We start from the raw sequence: 18375 nt of genomic DNA, 5'->3' as shown, positions 1-18375 counted from the left end.
CAGAGACCAGCCGACCCTCCCTCTTTCTCCTTTCCACCCCCCACCCCCCAATCCCACCTAGCTCTTGGATCAGAATGTTAAGTTCTCAGCTCCTGCTCCAGCACATGCCTTCCTGCCTGTTGTCATGTTCCCCATCACGGTGGTCATGGACTCACCCTCTGAATTGTAAAGCTCTAATAAACTCTTCTGTAAGTTCCTTTGGTCATGGTGTTTTGCCAAAGCAATCGATGTAACTAGAACACAGCACCATTGTCAGCCCATTGCTTTATCCTAAACCCCAAAACACTCTCTTCTTCTCTGCTTCACTTCCAAAATGACCATATACATGGAATCACACAGGCTTTGTACATATCTAGATATCAATAATTTTCATTGTCACAGAGAGTCCCTATTTGTGCACCTGACAGTAGACATTAGAAACCTCTGGAACCAATGACACTGTATCCTGTTTTGAAGAAGACCCAATCTCCTCCTAACTCCATCTGCGGAGTAAAGAGCCCCGTGGATTCCCAGGCAAGGCAGTGCCGTGGATGGTTCTGGGCAGAGGCAGAGAGGATAGGGAACCCGCAAACAGATGACAACAGTCAGGAATATGCTCATCTCACCTTGGGTGGAGCCCTTGCTGGCCTGCCTTCCAGACTGCAACTCCCCAGGAGCACCCATGCTACATAAGCCTGCCAACCAAACAAACGCAGGCAGAGACAGTAAGCATATTTCTTAAAAGTCAACTTGATGTACCTCCTGCAGAGGAGGCAGCATGCCCATGTGACAGTTACATTAGAACCATCGATTTCCTGCCAGCAGTTGTGAGAAGGGAGCCCAAGTGTGCTTTAGGGCACCCTACCTCCCAAGCTGACAAATGAGAGATCTGGTATTTTGCCTAAATGTACCCAGCCAGAATCCTCCTGAAAATAGACCCTAGTCCATTTGCCAAAGGCAGAAGCATGTTTGGAAGGACAAGCTGTTAGCTGAATTCCTTTTTCCATGCACGGACCTTGTCTAGGTGGGGATAGGTTAGTAATCCACATGTGTGGGCTAGAAGAGCTTAGGGACACATTGCTGGGCTGATGTCTCTTGGCTAGTTTAGAAGCACATGGTTGCCCCTGGAGACAGCTACCAGTGTAAATTATATTAAGTCGTGAGTGTCTCCTCTCTTTCTTCATCTCTGGGTTCAGGGAAAAATTCTTTCTTAGTAGTTGCTAGTACTGTGGGGCTGACAAAGCCTTTGTGGGAACGTCCTTGACACTGTTGAAAGTGAAAAAAAGCCCAATAGAAGCTATCCTCACTTAGCTCAGAATACAAAAACATCAGTACCTTTCCAGCTCACATCTCAAATCTTGGCATATGCTGAAGCCATTGGCAAGTGACAGTGGGTCTTCTCAGCTTGTGCACAGGCAGCATCCCAACAAGGCTGTGTTCTCTAACCATGGAATAAGGGTCTTTTTTCTCTTCTGCTCACTGTGGTGACTCTAGAACAAACTCACTTCTGGCTCTTCTCCAGATCTTTCACCCCTGTCTTGACACTCTCATGATGCCACCTCATTGTTTAGGGATGGGATGCCATGCTGCCTGCTGGGGCAGCTACAGACCCAGACTAAGGAAGTTCAGGTGGAAGGATCATTCACGTGAGCCTACACAACATAAAGAAACTGTCTCAAGGAAAAACAAAAAGTAAAATATCAAATAAAAGAAGAAAGAACCAAAGACAGAGCAGATAGCAGTGCTGGGCCAGACTTTGCTCTTGTGTCGGGATGCTGGGTTGAAGGTAGAAAGGACCACATGGGTAGAGCATCAATATGAATATGCAGGAGGTCATTTTTAATTACCATTCCATAGGCTTTGTGACTTAAGTACTCTCTCTCTCTTGCGCATACGCGCGCGTGTGTGTTTGTGTGTGAGTATGTGTGTTTGTGTGTGTGTGTTTGTGTGTGTGTGTTTGTGTGTGTGTGTTTGTGTGTGTGTGTGTGCGTGTGTGTGTGTGTTGTATATGCATATGTGTTGCCCTATCACTCTTAGCTTATTCCCTTGACAGAGTTTTTCACTGGACCTAAAGCTAGGTTGGCAGTCAATAAGAGACCCAGCTACTTTCTTGTCTCTACCCCTCCTTCACATCACTGGGGTTACAATCATGTGCTTGGCCATGTTCAGTTTTTTATGGGGGTGCTCAATCATTCTTATGTACTGATGCATTTCTCCAGCCCTGAAGTTGTCATCAATAGGTTAAAGAATTTCTGTTTTCCCTGTCTTTTAATTGTAGCAAATATGTCATCTCATTTGCTAAAGCTTTCCTTGTAATTTCCAGTGTCCAGGATTGGGCAAGGAGAGGACTATTCTCCCACATTGCAGTAACATTAGCTGGACGTTTGCCGAAAGCTACCCCGCTGAGATTATAAAAGCAAAAAAAGATTTGTTTTTCAAACATAACAACTTCCTCAACAACACAGTCTTTGTAAAAGTATGATTTGAGTTTCTTTATTTCCTGACTTTACAAACTGTGAAAGCAAGGCCAAGGCAGCTTCATGTTTATCAAGATCACCAAGGGTTTGTCCAAGGTACAAGGCTCACAGTTTTAGATGGTTCCCCTGTTCCCAAAGGGGAAAGATGAAGACCACTTGATCAAAGAGCCACATGAAAAGGAAGGTCTACTGGGATGAGAATGATGGCAGTGGTACCAGCCCAAGGCTTGAGGGGTGAGAGAGGCTGAACATTTTGGGAGAAGCAAGACATTTTTTTAGGAACCAAATGTAGACACTTCATTAGGTTCTTAAGATTAGATGTTTTAGTGCTAGGCTGGAATTTTTGGAGATAAGGAAAATCACGTGGATCTTAACTTAAAAGCCATGAAAGTCAGATCACTGATGATTTCCCAAAGAAGCCAAAGGAACAAGCAGATGTTCTGCAGCAAGCTTAGAGTGAGCAGACACATGCGTAGTGCTCACAGGAATGCTTCTCCCCATTTGGAACCTCAATTCTTTTTAACTTCAGCTTTGCGTACACAGAATTCTTGGTAATAGATATAAATCTCTACTGCTCTGTGGAATTCCAGAGGAAAGAAATTCTCTCATTATTCAAATATGAAAGGTGGGCATTTATTCATTCACTTACTGCACACACACATTAGCTGAACACCTACCACGTGTCAGATATAGTACCCAATGATGGACATGTAGAAGATCCTAATGCTCTGGCTTCTCTTGGAAGAGGGGCTAACCGTCAGCATTGCACATTCATTTCTGTGTAACAGACGGAACACTTATGTCAGAATGTCTCTGGGTCAGGGCTTCATCATTATGCTAACTCAGGGTCAGAGAGCTTCATGCAACTGAAGACTGGAGATATGACCATCTAAAAGCCTGACCTGAGTTGGGGGCTTCCACTTTTAGGATTCTCAGAGGGCTGCTGGCAGAAGACCCCAGTTCTTTGTTACTTGGGTCTCTCTAGTGTAACTTGAGTATCCTTAACACCATGGCAACCAACTTCTCCAGATGAGTGATCTCATAAACAGCAAGGGGAAGTTGCGACGCCTCTCACAGTCTAAGCTTAGGAGCTAAACACTGATTCCTGTCCCATCCTGCCCTTAAGAAGGGTGGCGCTCAGTCCAGCCTATACTCAAAGAGAGGAGAATTAAGTCCCATTTTTAAATGGAGAAGTGTTAAATACTCCATAGACATCTTTTACGCCAGGACTCCTGCTTTATCCAAAAGACTTTATTAGCTGAGTTATAGATCAGTTTGAATGTAGAATTAAGCTCTAAGACTGCAGTATAATCAGACTGACACAACTACTTAATCATTCTCAGATATTAATTATATAGTGGTTGTTACACAGTAATAGGACCAATGTTAATTAGACAATAAGTGGGGAGGGTGTAGCTTAAAAATATCCAAGGGTTGCAGAGGTGGTTCAGTATTTCAGAGTGCTTGCTACTCTTGCAGATGAATCAACTTGGGTCTCAGAACCTGTGCCAGGTAGCTCATAACCACATATCTACAAAACTAAACTTTGAAAAAAGGTATCTGATACTTGGGGTTCTACCTCCAGAAACTGTGACTCAAATGTTCCACCATGTGACAAGAATATTTGTTATTCTTGAGAGCTTTTCAGGTAACGAGCCACAGCCCCAGTGAACCTTAAAAAAAAAATTGGCTCATAAAATTTAAAACAGTCTATCAGTGGATGCTCCTTTAAGAAACCATTTAATTGCATAATTTGGTGAGCTCACACAGTAATTGTTGACCTTTGTGTCCATTTTTATTCATTTAATCCATACTCTGTTTTTTTTATTTTATTTTGGATTAACTTTCTCAACTATATTAGAGTTTGACATATTGATATTTCCTTACAGCTTCGTCATGCATTCACACATCCAAAGAAATAATCTTAACTCTAGCAAAATTGGCTTGAAGCGTGTGTGTGCTATGTTAAAATGCCAGGCATGCTATAATTATATTCTATCAGGTGAAGTTTAACATTTAATAGGCAGTGTCTAAGGCTGATTTGACAGGGTGTTTTTGGATGGTGAAATGGATGCTCAAAATAAGAAAACACCACTCAGAAACAACATGAATCACTTCTGCTCCACAAGTAGACTTGGAGGCTATGATGAGGGAGCCTGTGCATGTCTGAAGAGTTGTCTTCTCCTTTCATATATGTTCATTAACTCTGATTGGGAAGGCTGAGAGAAAACCCCTTCGTGACTCGTTCATCATTAAAGAAGAGAAGCCAACAGTTGGCAAAGCTCCTTAAGTCTTTACCTGGGTACCATGGGCATAATTCACCAAAACAGCAAGATTTAAGTATCTTTATCAGCCACGCAGCTCTGTCTCTTTAGATGCAGACACAGACTATCCACCAGGTTGGGTGAACAAGGTTGGTTATTTCCACTTTTCTGTCACGGGAGGGGATTTCATTCACGGGGACTACCTCGCTAATGCCCATTGCCTTTGCTCTGTTTATATAGATGGAACAGCCATGACTCCCTTGCATGGAGTTAGGTCTTTGATTGTAACGTAGTAGACTTTTGCACATTAGCTGATAAATGGATGAGCCAGGCATTCTGTGTCTGAGAGGAGCAATGTAGTCTCTTTCACTGTTCATAATTTTAATCTCCAAAGAAGATTGTTTTTTTTTTCAAATGAAGTGCTCAAAAGATTTCTCTTTTGATAGAAAGGCTTTGGGCTGCACCTGCCATGCTAGGATTACCTGGTTTGAATCGGCTGTTCTGAATCAAAACTTCTTTCTTCACATAGCATCCTGCAGAGAACAAGAGAATGGGGCTAGAAGTTAGATTAGGATCTCAGTCCCTTCTTGACAGATCACTGAATAATCTTGGGCAAAACACTTCCCTGTTTTCTACAGAAAAATGTAAAAATAACATCAGGGTATACACTTTAGTTTTTTCTTACCTTGAATGTTTCTTCTCTCTTTCTATTGGCCATAACTTCATTCATTCCACACTGAGTACCTAACCCTTCTTTGGAAATTTGCTTAAGCACATTGAAGCTATGATTGCATTGTCTTCTGGCCCTCATTGCCACAGCTGCAAAGTCATCTCTTATTACTACTTTTTGAAGGCAACTTACTCTTTAAAATATCATAGCAATTGGGTTTTAGAAGTTGTGCTATGTTGTGTATAAGGTTAGCTATTTCTGTTTATTTCTTCTATCTTCCCTTCTTGGGGTTCACAGAGTTTTTGGATTCTTTGGTTGATACCTTAAGTCAGCTTGAGACATGGTCTTCCACTGTCCACCCTTCTCCTCTTCCTTCTGACTATGTGCATGTTAGACTCAAGGGAGGCTCCCATGTGTCTTTTACATTTGATATGCTTCTTATCAAGCTCTTTCCTTCTTGATATGCCCTACTGACTTGTCTTTTAGTAGCCCAAATGTGTGTTTGTGTGCATGTGTGAGCATATGTGTGTGTGTATAATCTGATATTTATATGTTTGTTGAATTCTTAACTTTGGTTTTTGTACTTTTTCATTTCAAGGATTTCCATTGGATTGTTTGATAACAGTTTAATGAGCATATTCTTTAACTTTTCTCTTGTTTGCTCTTCTGACATGGTCTTATGTAGCCTACACTGGCATCAAATTCTCTGTGTAGCAGAGGATAATCTTAAACTTCGGGCTTTTCTGCCTCCCCTTCCAAATGTCAGAAGAATTGTGCATCACCGTGCCCAGTTTTCTATTCTCTTGAAATCTCTATATGTAATATATTGTTTTCCTTTTCCGTCCCTCCTATCTCTTGATAAACCAGGTAGTTTTTTTTTTTATTCGGTGTCAAATATGAGATCCATCACAGGAACTCTGGAGGTGATTGTGCTCTGGTAAGGATTGTTCATTCATCAAAGGGCTATCAGGCTGAAGCATCTCTAGCACTCTCAATTCCTAATAAGCAAGCAGAAACACTGCTCACTGTGTGCAGTAAGGATTAGAGCAACCTAAATCGGATTTACATCGCTCAACCACACACATGTTCTCTCTGCCTAGTTTCCATGCCTCCCATATGAGTTCACCAATTGCCCTCTGCACAGATAAAGTCTTCTGTATTGTAATGTAATTTGTGTAAAAGCCTGCCTTTACACAACACATGCTTGTGATGTTGGCAGGTAGAGTCAAGGTGGAGTCTCAGTTCACACTATGACAGACTGATCTAAGGGGTGGTGGGAGGGATTTATTATAGAAAGGAAGGATAGAATTCAGGTTTTCCTGGAACCCAGGATGGGGCTCTTCAGAGTTTTAATGAGAATGGTGGATTCCTTATTTGGGGGATGGCTAGGAGCTCCTGTGCTTGTCTCTCCAGTGCCAGAGGCCTTGGAGGCTGCTGCGGTCCAGCCTCCCAGAACTTGACTTTCTGCCTTTTGCTTGGCTTTTGAGTCTTTAGGCTGCTGAAGCCGGGGGAATCAGAAGCCAAGTACAAATAGACCTCTTTATCGCTTCAGGCATGGTTCTTCAAGTGTGCCTCTCTGCCTTCTGCATTACCCAGGACCTCCTGACTTCTGAACAAGCAACTCTGCAGCTCTTGCACTGTGTCTTCTAGGAGGGAACAGACAAGCTAGCCCTTTAGAAACACCTTTGGCTCATCTTCACACCTCTCAGTTTCATTGAGTTCAGCAGAGGCTCTGAGTAGAGAATTAACACATGTCCATGGGCTTTCCTTATGTGCTGACCACGTACTTTCCAATGACTTCAGACATATTTCTTAGAATTCCCATTCCAGATTGTCTATCTATTCTATCTAGGACTGTTGGTTTATTATCTTTCGTGATCAACCATCATCTGGTTTAATAATTTGTTTGTTTATTTAGACAAGATGTCTTGCTGAGCCTGGAGGTCCCCACAGCTGGCCAGCCAGTTCCAAGGATCCTCCCCTGTCTGCCTTTTCAGCACTGGGATTACAAGGATGCACTATCAGGCATGGCTTTCTACATGGGATCTGGGCATTGAACTCAGGCCCATGCTTGCATTGTGTGATGGTTTGTATATGTTTGGCCCAGAGTGTGGCACTATTAGAAGGGGTGGCCCCACTGGAGTGGGTGTGGCCTTGTTGGAATAGGTATATCAATGTGGGTTTGGGCTTTAAGACCCTCTTCCTAGCTGCCTGGAAGTCAGTATTCTCCTAGTAGCCTTCAGATGAAGGTATAGAACTCTCAGTTCCTCCTGAACCATGCCTGCTTGGATGGTGCCATATTCCTCCCTTGATGATAATGGACTGAACCTATGAACCTGTAAGCCAGCCCCAGTTAAATGTTGTCTTTATAAGAGTTGCCTTGGTCATGGTGTCTATTCACAGCAGTAAAACCCAAACAAATACACATGGAAAGTGCTTTACTAACTCAGACAGAAACTAGCTGCTACAGTTTCTTATGAAGCTCTAGTGACAACACTTCCTGGAAATTTGTTTCTTTCTTTCATTGAGTCTATCATACTCAAATACCCATTATATTTTTGTGCAAAATCACCAGGTTATATACTTGCAAATTTTAAACATAAAACACATGTCAGATGAGACTGCTCAGAATAAGAGGACCAATTTATGTTTGGGCAAGATCATATTTGTATTATATTCTTGGAGGTCAAACATCCTGGCATTTGCAAGCAATCCTGTTGCTGGACTGCTTAGCAGATCTTGGAGAATGTTTTCTCTACCAGGACCTCTATAAAAGCTTTGTGTCTGTACAAGATTGCATCTCCAATTCCTTCAGCTTAACATCTAGTGTTTTCTATTTGACCCTGCTGTACTGGGCTAGGAATTGAACCTACAGATTTGTCATTTGAAGCCATGGTCTTAGCAATCACCCCCCCCCACACACACACACACACACGCACACACACTGATGTTCTACCTAGATAGTGTTCCTGGGCATTTTAAAGAAAGCTTGGGGCCAATAGGATGATTCAGTGGGTGAGGATGCCTACTACCAAGCCTGATGATCTGAGCTCAATCTCTGAGACCCACACAAGAGAAGGAAAGAACCAACTCCTACCGCTTATCCTTTGGCCTGTGCACATGCAAATCAGTATACACATATACACACAGGGAATGAATAATGGAAAGATTAAAAGCTAGCTGTTCAATTTTCTGCCTATTTAAAGTGAGGCGTTCACAGGGAGGGCACTCCCTGTTCAGTGAGTGTTGCAGAAGACAACTTAGCTGGAAAGATGCCTTCTCTGGGAGTGCCAGGCCTTTCCTTGATTTGCATATTTCTCTGTTAAACAGGAATACATATACATATATATATGTATATACATATATAATATATATATTTGTAATCTAAGCACATTGAAAAGATACTGAAATTTTATTTGGAAAGACCTATTTTAATATTTCAAAATAACTGAATGCATTTACTTTTGATTAGCTTAAACATATCCATTCAAACACACATATAAATATATGCAATTACATACAGCAGGATTTTAGTGTTGTGGAAATATGTTAATTTCTGATCATCTTTTTCTCTACAACAACCTATGCATGCTATATTGGCTATATAACTGTCAGAATCCCAGCTTCTGGTAGTTGAAAGTTGACCTCAACACTCCCCTCGAAACCTCAGTGGTGAGATGTGTGTATGAACTATCCTCAACCATTCAATCAGCTCACTGAAAACAATGTATCAGTCTGTGTGCCTAGCACTTACTGGCTTTGCTTGTAAGAATAATCGCTTCAGTCTTGTGACACTCAGTTAAGTCAGACACCCCTCTCCCTCCATCCTCACCCCCACAGGCAGAAGTGCTATTATTGCTCATGTAGATTTACAGGTTGCAACCAACCCCATGGTCCCCACACCGTCCTCTACCTAGTTCTCCCTCTGATGTCAGATGTGATTCTCAAAATGAAAGACCATTGTGTTTCTAACTTGATGAAACAGACTGCTTTGTGGTCCAACTACTGGCCTGCATTACTTCTTCCTTCCACTGTTGTAGACTCAGTGACTGTCGATGTCTTGGTTCCTGGTCCTTAAAACCAGACTTGAGACTCCATCAAAGGGTCCAAACTGTATTGTGCGATACAGTTGTAAACTATTAGTAATTTAAACTTCAGATTTTCTAAAATGTGCTGCCTTTTGATTTTAGCCAATTTGAATGAGCTACTGCAGCCTGTCGTGGAACAGAGTCACATGCTGCATTTTCTTGTAGCATCCTTCCCTCTTCTTTTCTTCTTTTCGCCTAGAAAAATCCAAGCCTTCAGTTCTAAAGTCAAACCAACTTTCTTTTCCCCTGGGTCCAGGTTGACTCACTGTGTCGTTCTTCTCTGTATGTCTCTCTGCTTTGTTGTGCTTCTGCACACCCCACTGCTTTATTGACCTCTATCTGCTTATCTGTAAGATAAAATCTGGGAGAACAGAAATTTTATATATTCTTATTCATCATTGTTTAGCTGGCCTAAGGACCACATGGCTCCTGGAACATAATAGATGCAAAATGAACCTTTTCACAATGAATTATGAAAACTAAATTTATTGTTTCACTTATGTGAATGGTTTTCAGATTGTTTCATTTAAAAAAAAACACTTTGCATGGGCACATGGTATAGGGCATTTTCCTTTGTTTCAGCAGCAGACATTTTATGTCTCATGAATAATTATTTTGCCTAAAGACACTAAGATTTAATAATGAATCATTTATATTCTTTATTTAGTTGTTAAGCAGACTAGGGTGAAATTTAGTATTGAATTCTAGCTAGTTATAGTCATTAACAAAAATCTATTTATTCAATAAATATTCAATGATCATTTTTGGTATAGAAAACACTATCTGAGGGTGAAGAGATCACAAGAGCCAGGGGCAGTGGAGGACTGAGCCAAGGCAGTGGAGGACTGCTATGAAGAAACATTTTCCAGCCATAGCAGGGACTTTATATGCATGAACTCATGGTGTCTGTGGCTGCACAAGGTCATATCAGCCTAACTTACAGTGTGGGTGTGGGCAGGGCTCATGAAGTCCTACCCTTCGTTGAGGAGCTATTGACAATTGAGGACTGTTGAGGGGGAGTTACTTTACTCAGATGTGGCCTCTGATAGCCTGGCCATGCTCCTGTGAATGGTCCTCTTCCCCTATAGATACTGGCTGTACAAAACAGACTCAGCAGGTTTAAGAAAGAACATGAAAATAGGAGGGAGAAGGTGGAGATGTGAGAGGAGTTGGAAGGGAGGTAGTGGGGGTGGGTTTAGGGCATTGCAGAGGAAAGCACAAAGTCTTCCCCAGTGGAAAGGGGTGTGGTGAGTAGAAGAGAGAGACTGAGATCAGCTCTGTATAGGTGTCATGGTGAGGGTGAAGGTGGCATGGAGGAGGTACTTGTGGGGTCAGTAGGGGCTTCTGGGTAGCATATACTGCAGTTTGATAAGAAAACTGACTTGTTCTTAAGAAAAATGTAAATTCATGCAAGATTTGGAGAAATGAGTCATCTTTAAACTTTCAAAAGAATGAAGGAGATCTGGGGAGATAAGTTGTCTTATAAGCACAGAGTTCCAGGGTTTACTCCCAGAATCTTTATAAAAACACTGGTGTGGTGGTGTGCACTTACATCCTAGTGCTGGGGATGGAGGGACAGGGGCGTCTGGGGCTCATTCACCATGCAGGTTAGACCACTTAGTGAGGTCCAGACCACTTAGAGACCGTTTTAAAAAGAACAAAATAAGGAGGGGAGAACACCTGAGGCACACTACCTGAGACTGACTCTAGTTTACATATGCACGTGTGTGAAAATAGTTACCGCTGAACATCATGTAGAAAGACTATGTATTGGCTTTAATCACTATATTTTATGGGCCTTGTCTTTAACCCCTGCAATCCTGTTATGCAAGTGACTGACCAAAGAGTGCTCTGTGGAGGCAGGAGAGCCAGAGGGAAAGAGTTCCAGCTGGAGCTTCCACTTTGATCTCCAAGGAGCTCGGGGGTAGGGTTGGGGGGGGGGCACTGCATGAACTAACACTACCATGAGGCAAGGGAGCCATGGCCGCCATTGTCAGTTCTCCACAGCCAACACTCATTGCAGCTGCACCCACACAGACTTGTTTGAGATCAGAGCTGGGCACTCATTTTGTCAAGTTTTACTCATTTTCCCTGAAGCTGGAAGATGTTCACATTTTGAGCATTTATTTATTTCAGTAGTAATAAGTCACGTGACTCAAACAAAGCCTAGAAGGCTGTGCAGGTGGACTGCAGTTTTAGTCCACAGAGACAACAACTGTTAGTATTTTCTTTTTACAAATCTTTCTCTGTGTAAACTAAATCGCAGTATGGCACACTGGTCTCTCTAAATCTTTCTTGACTTGCCCAGCAAAGTAACTCTATACCCCAACAGGGCTTATATCAATGCTTTTAGTGGCTGCAGAAGACTGCACTGTAAATTTCGGTATATTCACCTGGGTTTTCTTCTTTTAATTTCCCTTGTATGGCTGCATAATGTATGTTACTTAAATACTCGCAATATATTAGAAGATGATTCAGACTAACATGCAGGGTGCCATGACCTTGAAAAGTTCAGCTTGAGAGCTTGAGAGTCTTTGAAACTTGAATTACCACATCACAGAAGGAACTGTGTGTTTTCATCTATGACATCATAAAACCCAGTCAGCGAGGGGTGTTCAGTTCAGTCAGTCCATTCAAGCTGAAGGGCCTCGTCTGAAACTCTGTTCATTTCATCTGAATGTGGCAGAATGCCCAAGCCAATTTCACAAAGATTTCAGGGCATTTCATAGGTTATGAAGGGATCCATTATGACTGGGTTAAAAGCTCCCTAAAGTGTGTTTCTGACTCTATTGATTGAATGTAAAGCTTAATAATAGTCTATGGCTTTAAAATACACAAGTCTGCACTAGATTTGAGCTCTTAGGCAAATAATTTGTAAATCTACAAATCTACCTTTATTTTTTGGAGACTTTAGAAGAATCTTTTCTAACCCACGATTTGATTGGAGCCAGAGGTTTGAAATTGTTCTGGCGTGGTTATGTTGCAAAGCTAACATCTGACATGATAAAGAGTGGCTTCAGGAGACAGACTCTGGGCTTCTCCCATAGCAGCCTGTGTAGCCTGAGCACACACAGCTGGGTCAGCGCAGGGATACTGGTGTTTCTCCAGGGAGAGTCTCCTGCTGTCCTCTTTTGAATCCTTGCGAGCTCTATGGCCAGGTTCTAAGACAAAAATGATTGGTCCAGAATTAAATTCAGTCATGTAACAATTCTCATTTAATTGTAGGAAGCCATGTGGATAAGGTGCAGATGTCTGGATTCTCCCTGATAAGGCTGTTTCAGCCAGACAGCCAACACCTAGTGTTAGAAAGTATCTGCTGATGACTGGAGCAAGGGATGAGATGATATTTTTGTGTCATCCAGTGTCCACTTTAAAATGAAGGCACCATTGAAAATTCTAGACTATACCTTTTAATGCCTGAGGTCAGGTTTTTGGTATGAAGCAATTAAAAAAAAAAAAGACTAAGATTGGATTCCTCGCCTTCTGTCTCTGGGGAAAGCAGAGCTGAGTGCCTGTTGGTCATGGTGACACTGCTCAGTGAAGGTGTTGAATGAGATGGTCATCACTAGCAAACAGAATCATAGGTTGTCATTGTATCACATCCATGGATTATATGCATATTTGGATCATTTCTTCTTCTTAGTTTATTTTGTTGATGTAAATTGTGACACCAGAAGCTCAAAGTTGTCTGGGACAACAAAAATAGAGTTTATGTGTGCAATTAAAATTAAGTTGTCAGCTTAAAATCTTATTAAAACTAATAAAATGTTTGTACCCTTCATGGTAGCCACAAAGAAACACACACACACACAAAGCTGCAAGAGATATTTTAAAATTAAAAGTAAGGAATCAAGACATGCAATAAGAGAAAAACAAAACAAAACAAAACAAAACCAACACCCAATCACTGGGAAGGATTGTAAGGGAAGGAAGGAATAGAGATGTGAGGGGAAGCAAAATAACTGATAAATGACAATCTGAAGTCTTTAATTTTCAAATGAATTAAATTATCTAATCAAAACACATGGGAAATATATAAAATACTCATCTTTCTACTGCTCATAAAAGACTTACTCTACCTGCAAGGACACACTGAATAAAAAAGTTGAAGGGATGGAAAATTATCTTTCACATAAAAGGAAACCATTGCAGAGGAAGACATTGCTATAGCTTAAGTCAACATTGTTAAAAGACACAGAGGATGCTACCATGTAATGTCAGAGGATTCAACTTGGCAAGAAGACTTAGCAGCTGAAAATATACAGTTCTGGAGCACCTGCCTATGCCAATCAAGCATCATCAGATCCCAAGGGAGGGCAGGCAGTAGGAAAGGGTAGTACACTAGTCATCGCTATACCTTGCTACCACACATGGACTGATACTCCACAGAGTGAATTAGAACAAAAGGACATTGGATGTAAACTATGCTTGAGACCACATACTTCCAACAGAGACAGCGAATGTTTGTCCAGGAGCTGTGGAGCATATTCCTCTTAACCATACATAGGAAATAGAGTGTGTATCACAAAACAAGTCTGTGGTGTATGTGTGTGTGTGCAAGTGTGTGTGTTTGTACACGTGTGCATGTGTGAACAGAGGACAACCATGAGTGGACCATCAGTCCTTGTCCCCTACCTTATTTAAACCTGGATCTCTTATTCCATGCTGCTATCTGCCCTTCAAGTTCTAGATATTCTCCTGTTTTGTATCCCAGCTCTTCAGGGGCAGCGCTGACGTTACCAGTGCATGTAATACTGTGTCTGTCATTTTTACGTGGGTTCTGGGGATCTGAACATACGCTCTTACTCTTGGGAGGCAAGAACTTTATCCATTGAGTTATTTTGAAGCCACGCCTAATTAGTTTAAGAAAACTGAAATAACATTAGGTACCTTTTCTTTTTTTAAAGATATATTTATTTGTCTTAGGTATATGAGTATACTTCAGACACACCAGAAGAGGGCATTGGATTCTATTGCAGATGGTTGTGAGCGACCATGTGGTTGCTGGGAATTGAACTCAGGACGTCTGGAAGAGCAATCAGTGCTCTTAACCACTGAGCCATCTCTCCAGCACCCTTAGGTACCTTTTTAGTCATAGTGATATAAAACTAGAAGAAAATAAAAGGAATACATAAGTATATAGAAATTAAACAACACATTCCTGGGTAATCAATAAATAAAGAAATTGAAAGAGAAAATCAATTTTTTTCCTGAGGGAAATAAAAGCAGAAACCCACACATAAAAACCTATAGGATATAGTGATGAAAATTTATAGCAATGACTGTATGCATAAAAACAGAGCTATCTATCTAAATCTCCCTTTGTCTCGCTATCTGTCTCTCTCTGTGCTTAAGTATGTACACAGTAAGGATGCCATAATAAAATGTCACCCAACAAATGTCCTGAAAATGATGGCTATCTACGTGTTACATACAATGTATATGTTATATGTTATATATGTATGTAGCACACACATAAAACTTATACATGCATATGTGAGTGTAACAATAGTAATTATATAATGAAAGATCATGGATTTGAGAGCAAGTGTGTAGGAGAAGCATAGGAGGAACCAGGGAGAAGAAATAATGTAAACAAACTACTCACATATGAAATTCTGAAATACATTTAAATAAAAACCTGTTTCATCCACAAGAACTAGAAAGACAAGAATGAAGGCCTTAACTCTCAGGAAGAAGGAAATAATAAGAGTGTTGACATAAGTGAGTGGATTAAAAGTAGGAATCTTGAAAAGAATAACAAGACAAATGGTGTTTTTAAAAGTTATACAAGATTGATAAAACCTAGCCAAATGTACATAAAAGTAGACTAAAATAAAAGAGATTAGAAAAGAGACTTACAACATATACTACAGAAATAAATATCAAGCATCTTAAAACATTAATATGAAAATTGCATGGCAACAAAGTAGGTAATTTAGAAGAAATAGACAAATCTCTGCATGTATATCAGCTATCACAATTAAATTATGAAGGTGTAAAAAAAAATCCCATTGTTGTAAATATTTTTTTAAAATCCCAGCTTGGGGTTCCTTCCTGCTTTATACCATTTATGTTCCTGGATGAAAGACACACAGCTTATATTTTAACATGTCTTATGTGATACAGTAGCCTCCGGTCCATGCTGTTAAACTCTGCCTCTCTACCCATAACCCAATTATACAATGTTTCCTCTCGGCTGCTACTAGCTCCAAGTGACCAGCCCACATGGCCACGTTTTATGGCTCAACTAATCCATGGTGGCTCCTTTCTACTCTCCTGCACAGTCCTCTAAGGTTCTGTGGCGTGTCTCTCTTCCTGCCTCTCTCTTCCTGCTTCTTCCTAGCGGTCCCTAGTCCAGGAAACCTTAATCCCGCCTATATTTCTCCTCCCCAGCTATTGGGTGGTGACATCTTTACTCACCAATCAGAATTAACTTGGGGGCTGACTCCTAATCTTGGAGGTTAGCCATAACATTACAATAAACAATGAAAGACAAAACCCCAACATTCCACAGAGCAATAATGAGTAAGGGCATTATAATAAAAATTCCCCCAACAAGAAAGTCCCGGGACTGATGGCTTCACTGTTGAATTCCACCAAACACTAGAAGAAAACGAATATTTTTAGTGTCTTTCAAAAGAATTCAAGCAGAGGGATACTTTCAAACTCATTCCAAGAGGCCAGCATGCACCTCAATACTGAAATCAGATGCATGTGTTTGTGTGAGGGAGAAGAGAATGAGGGGGCTGGTGGGGGAGTGGGGGAGATGGAAGAAGGACAGGAGAGAGACAAAGAGACAAAAAGAGACAGAGACTTTTAAATGACAGATGCAGAAACCTTCAATATAATATTAACAAACCAGATTCCACATTAAAAAGATCATTCACCAAGGGGTTTCACCCAGGAATGTAAGAATGGTTCACCTTGGAGAAATTAATAAATACAATAAAGAAAATTCTGTTGTTTTTGAAAAATCGGATGAACCTGAAGAACACTATGCCAAGTGGAAAAAAAAACAAAACAAGATGCAGAAAGATAAATGCAGCGTGTTCTCACTCAGGTAGAATCTGAAGCTGCTGGGTGTACAGAAGTTTAGAGTAGACAGGCAGTGGGGAGGGGAGAAGAACGGGAAAGATGGAGGAGGTAGAAATTGATAATTAGGAGAAATGTTGTGTTGCACAGTGTGGTGACTCTGGTGACATGTTATGGTGTTATACTGCACAATATGCTGACTATGGAGAATGGTGCTGCACTTTTTAAAGAAGAAAGCTAGAAGGAAAAAGAAATTTGAATGTCTTCACCACAAAGAAATGATGATCACCAAGAAATTAGATGCACTTACCCTGATTTTGAATACTACACAGTGTATACATGGAATAAACAGACATATGTATATGTGTACATACTAATTTGAGTAGGTTTATATGTTTATATGTCAAATAAAAAAAATCAAAGACCATCCCTCAAGTAGAGTGACTTTTGGACATTTTGGCTTTGAAGTTTTGTTGACAGGAAGAATCAAAGGAGTCACAGGCTTATAGGGAAAGTAAAATTTAGTTTTAAGATTTTTGTTTTGTTTTGTTTTGTTTTGTTTTGTTTTGTTTTTCGAGACAGGGTTTCTCTGTATAACCCTGGCTGTCCTGGAACTCACTCTGTAGACCAGGCTGGCCTCGAACTCGGAAATCCACCTGCCTCTGTCTCCCAAGTGCTGAGATTAAAGGCGTGCGCCACCACTGCCCAAAATTTAGTTTTAAACATGTTAGAGTAAATTGGCATTTAATTCGAATTATGCAGGCAATTTTATTTCTTTTTTGGAGAACAAAGTACTCAAGATTATAAATGTAGAAATTTAAGTCAACAGAAAAATATGCCGGAATGGACAAATCACCAGAAGGAAAGATGTGGATGGAAAGCAGGCATCAACACTACTACTACCACCATCATTATCACCACCACCACCATTACCATCATCACCATCATTCATTATGCATCATCATCATCACCATCACCACCACCACCACCACAACACCACCACTGCTACTACCACCAATCACATCCATCATCTGCTCTTATTCAAAACAAAAACTATAACGAAAGTTAGACAATTACTGAGTTAGTCAATAGATATGCTGGTAATAGGTGGGTAGTAGGTAGGTAGTAGGTGGGTAGTAAGTAGCCAAATGACCACTTTTTCTAACACTTTTTAAAGTGTTTTTATTTCTTTCTCCATAGACCAGATGGATAGATCACTAAATAATAAGACTGATGGACAACCTGCTCACTTTTACATGCTTGTTTTCTGGAGAAAGGCCCAGGCCAGCATTGCCCAGCTGTGGATCAACCTGCTTCCATTCCTTGCTCTGATGACAGAATCCTTGATACCCAGTTCCCTCCCTTGTGGAGATTTTTTTCAAGAATAAGACAAAATGTCCTATCTCCCTTTGGTTGTACAAATACCTGGCCTATTCTGTTTATTAAAAGTAAAATTTCAAAAACAATCTCTTTTTAGACTAAACCAGCTACTAGAGGAAATACTGAAGAGGAAACAAAGGAGGTTCTCATTTGCCTCAGAGCAGTGAGCTCATCATGACCTGATTCTTGGGTCAGTGTCCAGTGAGTCTCCAGGAGCTCAGACTGCATAGTGGAAAAAGTCTGAGGAGAGAAAAATGTCTTGAATGTTCATTGGAGATAGAATTAGGAGTGACCTCAGTGTCACTAGATTGACGTCAAGTGTACTGACAAGGAGCATCACCAGCAGAGTCCAGTCTGTTAGATCCTGCATGTTTGCTTGCCCAGGTTTAATTGTAGGGAAAGTTGTAGTACACACCTTTAAGAATGAGCCACCTTGGCTGTCAGTTTTTCAAAAGAATAAACGAACCATCTTTGGCTCCTTC

General features: G+C 40.9%; 1 long non-coding RNA gene across 1 annotated transcript in view; it reads right to left on the bottom strand.

Annotated features, from left to right (window-relative positions):
• LOC110311166 overlaps positions 1-12001 on the bottom strand; it is a 37459-nt gene extending 25458 nt beyond the window's left edge. Inside the window, exons 1-3 of the long non-coding RNA XR_002379924.1 lie at positions 11872-12001; positions 5203-5253; positions 606-674 (exon numbers count right to left, since the gene is read on the bottom strand). This is a non-coding gene — a long non-coding RNA (uncharacterized LOC110311166). The remainder of the gene's footprint in view (positions 1-605; positions 675-5202; positions 5254-11871) is intronic.
• Positions 12002-18375: the final 6374 nt, after the last annotated feature.

The sequence above is a fragment of the Mus caroli genome, chromosome 16, assembly GCF_900094665.2.
Source record: "Mus caroli chromosome 16, CAROLI_EIJ_v1.1, whole genome shotgun sequence".
Lineage (NCBI taxonomy): Eukaryota > Metazoa > Chordata > Mammalia > Rodentia > Muridae > Mus > Mus caroli.
Note: the sequence above shows the minus strand (reverse complement) of the source record. Positions and strands in the feature narration are given on the sequence as shown.